This window comes from Acipenser ruthenus, chromosome 22, assembly GCF_902713425.1.
Source record: "Acipenser ruthenus chromosome 22, fAciRut3.2 maternal haplotype, whole genome shotgun sequence".
In the NCBI taxonomy this organism is placed as follows: Eukaryota; Metazoa; Chordata; class Actinopteri; order Acipenseriformes; family Acipenseridae; genus Acipenser; species Acipenser ruthenus.
Genome location: NC_081210.1, coordinates 19571237 through 19578670, shown reverse-complemented (window position 1 = coordinate 19578670; position 7434 = coordinate 19571237). Strand labels below are relative to the sequence as shown.

The 7434-nt window shown below is 38.6% G+C and overlaps 1 protein-coding gene across 2 annotated transcripts in view; it reads left to right on the top strand.

Moving 5' to 3' along the window:
• The first annotated feature begins 1227 nt into the window (after window positions 1–1227).
• The window catches only part of LOC117431462 (bifunctional heparan sulfate N-deacetylase/N-sulfotransferase 1), a 72497-nt gene continuing 66290 nt past the window's right edge, over window positions 1228–7434 (top strand). Inside the window, exon 1 of one of the 2 annotated variants that reach the window (XM_034926823.2) lies at window positions 1228–1404. The gene's annotated coding sequence lies outside the window, so the exon portion shown is untranslated. Of the gene's footprint in view, window positions 1405–1537; window positions 1807–7434 lie in introns of those variants that run through there. The other variant, XM_034052385.3, reaches the window with a different exon arrangement.

Below are 7434 nucleotides of genomic sequence, written 5' to 3'. Positions count from 1 at the left end.
AAAAAAAAAAAAACATGACATTTAAATGTACTGTACGGCAAATAAAAAATATAATACAAAAGGTCATCTCCAGGTTTGCCTTACTATAATGAGTGTTTCTTGAAAAGCAATTCATTACTTTAGTCCAACACATTAATCCACACATGACAAAGAACTTGCAAAGGCTACACATAAAAATGTACTGTGCAAAAACAGGATTCATATTTGATGAAGGTTAATCCTGCCCACTGGCTGGTTCAGGTTTGGATCTGTATGACAGCAGATTTCTTTCATTTGTGAACAGAAAAGCCTATCATCTTAAGCCACTCCACACAGCTCTGTTTTAATTTAATTGATCAAATTTACAGAGTGAATGCACTTAGAACATATGCAGCAAACTGGCTGCTATAGTTTCTTTTGTTTGTTGAATTAGCTGGGCATTTATATGTATATCATTAATCATTTGAAGGTTGCATCTTGAAAAAAGCTATATAGACATGATATTGTAGCATTTGAGGATGGAAAGTCAGATTACTAGAACAGTAGCAGTAAAAACTCATTTGAAACCTTACTTTTAGCTATTTTTTTATTACTATATGTAAGTATTTCGATGGCCCATGAAAATAAATATTGCAAGCACTGTAAAAGCTTTTGTCAAAATATAAAAAAATAAAAATGACTGGTCTCTCCTGCAAGCTACACATTTAAGGTGACCTTTAGTATGACATACAATATTGAACAACTATTCATTCAACCTCTTCTAACAATTATAAAATAAAGAGCTGGTCTCCAAGTGACACTGTATGAATATAGTATTACTAAAAGACACTACTACCAAAGACACATTTTCAAATATTTTAATGTTTGAATTAATTCCACTGTGGCCATATCTCAGAATTTGCGATTCTATTTTGAAATATGACACGAGTCAGGCTCTGGGGGTGCAGTGTGTTTTGTAGTTTAATGAATTGAAGAATGTTTCCTGGCATTACACTATCGTATAGTATTTGGGTGAATAGATAATTATTCCGTTTCAGAGGGTTATGCCTTTATCTAGGTCATGTATGTTGTTTTCTTTCACGCACTTTTTAGCAGGAACAAGCAACTCATTCAGTGGGGAGGAATACATTGTGTGGCTTCCCCACTGATAGTTTGTCACTTAGAATAAGGGACACAAACAAACGAGAGAATTCTGAAGTAGGGCAAAATTTACTGACTAGTGCAGTTTGTGCACAATGCGATGCAGTAAGAGGCAGGTGCCAATTTGGGTTGCAAAGAGATTTATGTGTGCAGGGTCTATCGGGGTAGGAGAAAAACCACTGGGGTGGTAATTTAAGGAATACCACTGCGCTATGTTGAAGTCATGAACCAGTGAGTCAAAAGCGCGTTTCGTGCAGAGTTGTTTCGTGCATTGTATACTTTACCGTAAGTATTGTCCACTCACTGCCATTCAAAAAACAATCAACCGTCTCTCTTCCATTTAGTTACGAGTTTTTTGTTTCATAAATGTGAAAAAAATGTGAAAAGATCTAAAGGAATGAGGCTCGCTGGCTTGCATGAAGCGTACTGAAAGGGTTAATTTAGTTCCGCTGCCTGGTGATCCTGTTGCCCTCTAGCGAGTGTTGTGCTTTTCCTTCCCCGCTCTCTGCAGCAGAAAGGGATCTCACATTACTCCCAACCAGACTGCCTGCAACAGAAAACCGGGAGCTGCTATAGCCTGCTCCGTTTGTCTCTTTCAAAAAGCAAGGAAAGACCCCTCTTTGATTCTGAAGTCTCTCTTAGGCGATGGCTGTATTTAAAACGGATTTAAAAAGAACTGGGGAAGGGGTGAGTAATACATTTTTAAGTGCACGCGAATGTTTTGTTCTGAAAGGACTCTTGGTATGCGTGAGACTGAATGCTTTCTCTCTGACGGAGTCCGTTTCGGTGTGTCTGCATGAAAGGGGAGAGAAACAGCTTGGCCTGACAGATTCCCGGAGAGAAACAGAAGCCTGGAATTAGAGTGGTTACTCTCCTGCTTAGTGCTACCCCACATCTGGAAGTATTGCGGGGTTTCTTACGCTGAAAACTGTCGAAAGACCCACTGATTGGCTCAGAACGGGATTTTGCTATACGGCAATTCTCGTGGAATACAAGGAAGCCAGCTGTGGTTTAATGTGTGGTGCGAGCATTTTAAAAGGCGTGCTTAGTTGTTCATACGAGGTTAGTGGGGGGGAAATCGGTGCATTTTGCAAAACATAATTAATTATTATAATAATGGTATCATCGTTGCTGTTGATATTATTGCAAAACAGTTGAAAATCGTGAACACATCATTTCCAAGAAAAAGTCAACAACACACACACAAACAAAAAAAAATACAGGAAGAAACTATTAAGTAATCTGCTTAATTTATACATTTCACATGCCAGTAACTATGCTGAAGTCATCTGCATGTACTGCAAAGATAGTGGTAGTTTTATTTAAGCTGTAAATGTTAATGGTGACGATAACCACTTTAAGTTTTAAGAGCATTGAAAAGTGGAGCGAGTTGTAACACTTGGGACCGACCAGTCAGACACCTTGTTTTTAGTGTGATTTGTTTGAGACATTAACTAAACCACCTGTTATATTGCAAGACATTTGTGACACCTCAGCAAGATTAAACAAAATCAGTTTATTATGTTTACACTTGAAAACAAAACAAACAGCAAAGTTTTAGCTGACAAAAGCTTGGAGTACTCGAATTCAGTAGAAGTGGTAAATGGTTGGCAAACACGCAACATTACATATTTGAGATCATTGCTATTTATGTCTCATCTTGATGTAAATACTGTACTAATGTGATGACAAATTGCTGGACATGGAGAGGTGTTTTTTTTTTGTATCACATGTTTTAATCTACAGAATGCACATCAGCTGAAATAGTGGTTCACAGCAGTGACTCATTAGTAAAGACTTCCCTGACATGGAGGGTACAAGCCTCTGAATTACAAGAAAACTATACATAAATCAAATAGGTGCTTGCATAGAAGCAGGCTGCTGCTGAGCTGTGTAGGGGTTTGTAATGGAGATGTTACATATGTGGGTCGTCACTGAATAATATTGAATCGGATTCAGAGCAGTGGGTGTTGACACATCACACATGCACGCAGATTTATTTGACAACACAGGTCCCACGCTGGGTTACCAACAATAGTAATCCTAGTGGCGGATTTAATAAAGAAAAGAAAACAAAGCTAAAAATGAGTTTACCACACAGGCGAGCGCTAGTCCTGCTACAAGGAACGTCCCGCTCCAGTATCCTACTACACTACGCAAACCCTCTCTATACTGTTTGGGATCAACATCCCCTAAACTAACCTACTTCTCCCGGAGTCCTGGCATCCTCACGGCGACTCTTCAAACGGACTCGGCTGGGCAATGCCTTCATGAGTACCTTCTTGGAGTGGAAGGATTTCATGTAGTAGTTCTCTCCATGGAGCGGACGCTCTCCTCCTCGATGTCAACACAGCAAGCTTGCACTCAGCATCCGTCTGTATGGCTATGGCCGCGCAGTAGCCTCGACACTTTTTGAGCTGCCCCCAGGCTCCCCAGCCAGTCAGTACCTCCGGGTGGGCCTACCTGCGCAATTAGTTGCCTAGCAACGCGAGTCCCAGCTGCTTCCATAAAGGCACACATGCACTCAAGAACCAGCGATGGGGTACTCCCTGTCACAGGGTTAAAGGCACTTTGCATGTTTAGCTTCTTTTGTTTGCAGAGCTCACAGACTCTTACAGTAACTCAGAATCAATTTTGTAGGGTTATAGAAATGAAAATATGATGTTTGTGGATCTTGGCGATCAAGACAAGTCGGGTATAATGCTACTTGCTGCCCAGTGCCGTCCAGTTGCCAAGCACGACTCTTCATTCACAAAGCCACTTTTTCAGGAACAGTGGCTTGGAACCTGGTTCCTGGAGACCCCAAGTCTCCCCTGGTGTGCCATGCTCCAAGCCTCAAAGTGGCTTGTGTTCCCTCAGCTTTGCGGACACTGAATTTATGTCCACTGAAGTCGCTAATAGCTACAAACTCACTTCACCTCCGACTTAGTCGGATTTGGATCCAGGGAATAGACAGTCGTGACTAGTGACTGTGCCACCCCCGATGTACGAATGGTTTAGCGTTACTTTGGTGTCTCGGAGTCCCAAAGTTTCCATCCAGGGTAAGCCAGCCTTAGGTAAGGATTGAACCAAAATGAACTCCCAATCCAAATACATTCTAATGCTCAGTTTTTTGTTGTTTTGTATCTGTGATGGACATGTTGATTCTGTGGGATGAACTCCAGTAAATTGAACATGAGAAATTGAATGCCCAAGCTTTAGTTTCCATATGAACTGGAAACTCAGCCCAGAGAAGTTGGAATTGCTGCATTATGCCAGGGGTAGTGAGACAAATGGCTCTTCTGCAGTTTTTCAATCTTCTTGACCTTTGTGCTGCTTATTCACTTGGGACCATTCCAGTACGTGTTGCTGGGTGACAGATAAGACACGTTGCATAGCAGGTAAGGGTCTTCAGGCTTTACTGTGAGCTTATCTTGTCACACCTGAGATTAATTGCATGTTCTAGATGCTAATGACTTGGGAGTAATAAATTCATATATCATAAGTAAATATACAAGCTGCTGCATGCATGCAACTTTGCAGTAAACTAGCAGTATTACACTGAAGGATTTCTATTTTTGCTGCATACTTGTGATATGCATCAACCTGTAATTGAAGCCTCTTATCTAAATGGAAGAAATGTGTATAAAACAGATGTCATTTAATATATTGTGGTGTGGAGAACCTTGTTGTAAACAGTAAATGCATTTATAGGAAAGAAATTGGGGAGGGGGAAGTAGGAATGATTGCCGTAAATCATTTCAATAGAATAATAACCAAGTCTCTCTCCTGAGAGCTACATTATGTGAACGAAGTGTTGTGTCTCTTCCTTGTTTTTAGTGGTCTCTCACCTACTAATAATGTAGGAACCTAGTTTAAAAAAAGATGTATTAAGCACGTCTATGGCTGGACTCTGTGAAGGACAGCAGGATGGCATTTATGATTGTGAATAGTACAGGCCGCGAAATAACAGGCGACAATTACCTAAGTGGCAAAGCCACTTGCCTCATGCCTCTCAAATTAAAAAAAAAAAAAATAATAAAATAAATAAACTTACAGCAAAAGTTGCCTATATGCCCGCCCGTCATTGCCGCAGGTGTCCGTCAACACCAGCACATCTGATCTACAGCTAGGGCGTCTGATTTTCAGGTTTTACATGATTTAATCCGATTTCTACCCCTGAATGCTTTTTCTTTCTGCATTCGGGTTAAACCCCAAAACTCCCCCAATAGGCACATACTATGATATATATATAATTATTTTTTATTTATTTATTTCTTATCCAGGGCGACTTAAATACATTTCAAGTGTTACAGTACAAGTAATAGAATAATAGCAAGATAAATACATATATATATATATATATATATATATATATATATATATATATTAGATTTTTCAAAATAACAGCAATATAGCTTTAAGGGTTTTGCTTTTTTTGCACACTTTTCTTCCCAGTTGTTTGTTTTAGGAGTGTGTGTTTAAGCCAAGAGCAATTAGATGTAACAGTCGGTCGTTTCTCTTTGTAAAACAGCATGGAGTAAAGTTGTTTAGTTTTCCCGTATGTTCTGTGTGCAATTATACTTGCTACGGCACTACAAAATAAAACTTGATTGGAACGGAGAAATGCCTCCATACAGTGTGTTTGTGTGTGTGTGTGAGAAAGACAGATAGGTGTCGTTCAAAGTTTGCATACCCCAATGTGTGGAAATATACAAACGCTGGGGATTTAAACTATTGATTTTTTTCATTAAATAATTCTACCCGATTTTTTTAAAAAGCATTCACCCGAATTTGGAAAAAAAATTCACCCAAAAATCAGACGCCCTATCTACAACCCATTCGCAAGCTTGCTCACGTCAGCTGGCCCGTTCTGTCACAATTCAATTGAATTCTGTCTAATCTCGTCCTGCGAGAAAATGACGCCTTATCATAATCATAATGTATTATTGTTGCCTTTCTTTTTACTGTTCACCTCCCAGCACTAAGCTACGAAAAGACGTACACTATCATTAGTTAATGACGCCAAACAGAGGGAGGCACGTTGTTAGACTAAGCTTAATATGACAGCGCCTCAAGGAATTTTCAATCACACGTGTTCACTGGCAATTTCCTATTTTAATTTCTAGCTTAGTAAAAAAAAAAAAAGAAAAAAAAAAACACCTAACGTATACCACATTACACATAATCACATATTCTATGATTATATGTGGTATAAGGATATCTGATTCTATTGCAATACTATTGTAATACACATTCTGACTTCTTCCATGTCTTCAGTGTATATACATTGCTAATTTTAGACATTTCATTGACCGTTGCTTTTTTGTAATTCTGTGTTATTCCCCCCAAAACATCAACGCTGGAAATGAACAGACAAATAGGTAGATAATTACTAGTTTTGCTCAAATCCTTACACCACAAAATAACAAAAAAATAGCAAGTAGCTGTGTATGACATGGTTCAAGTAGTAGCTCCCTGCGTTATGAAACGAGTAGGAGATATAACAGTAGTGAACGAAACACGATATTTATTTTTGTGTAATACCTTCTCACTACCTTGCATAGTTCTGCTTTTTAACCAGTAAAACGTGCGCTTTCACGAAAGCGGTTAGAATGCGTATGCTTTAAAACAGCAATGCACCATAACACAACTGTAAATCCTTTGCAACTGTAAATTTCAAGAACTTTGAAACTATAAAAAGTCTCTCAAATGTAAACATCTAACATTATGTACATCCAGCTGTTCATGATTGTGATGCAGAGCACTCTCCACTGCCTGATGAAATTTCTATTTCGAGTTTTTTTTTTTTTTTTTTTTTTTTTTTTTTTAACAGCAATTAGCAAACTACAGTTGCGCAGACACATTGCAGACCGAACAACTCATCTGACCACTATCGTTATTACACTCCAGCCAACAGTAAATCTTCAGCCACTTTGCCTGAAAATCTGTCTTTAACGTTCCCTTCACTAAAATCGCTTATTTGTGATGTTGTATCACTAAGTCTGTATTTTTCATGGTGAGCATGGATTTCACGATTTCCTTGAATTAGAACCAGTGCTGTGTAGTAATTATAATATCCAATTCTCCGTGAAAATCTCAATTTCTGAAAGAATACTATTTTTAGCATTTAAACAATGCACTGATTAAACGTTCTCTTCACCAGCAGACAACTTTTTTTTTATATGAAATCCAGTTGAAAGTGCTTACACTAAATTATGAAACACATGGCATAAAGGGTTTTAAAAAAAGCTTTAATTACAGAACACAGACAAGCGCTATAGTTAGCTCTTGTTAACAGGGTGAATATTTATTTTTTGCCAAATTATCCTTTTG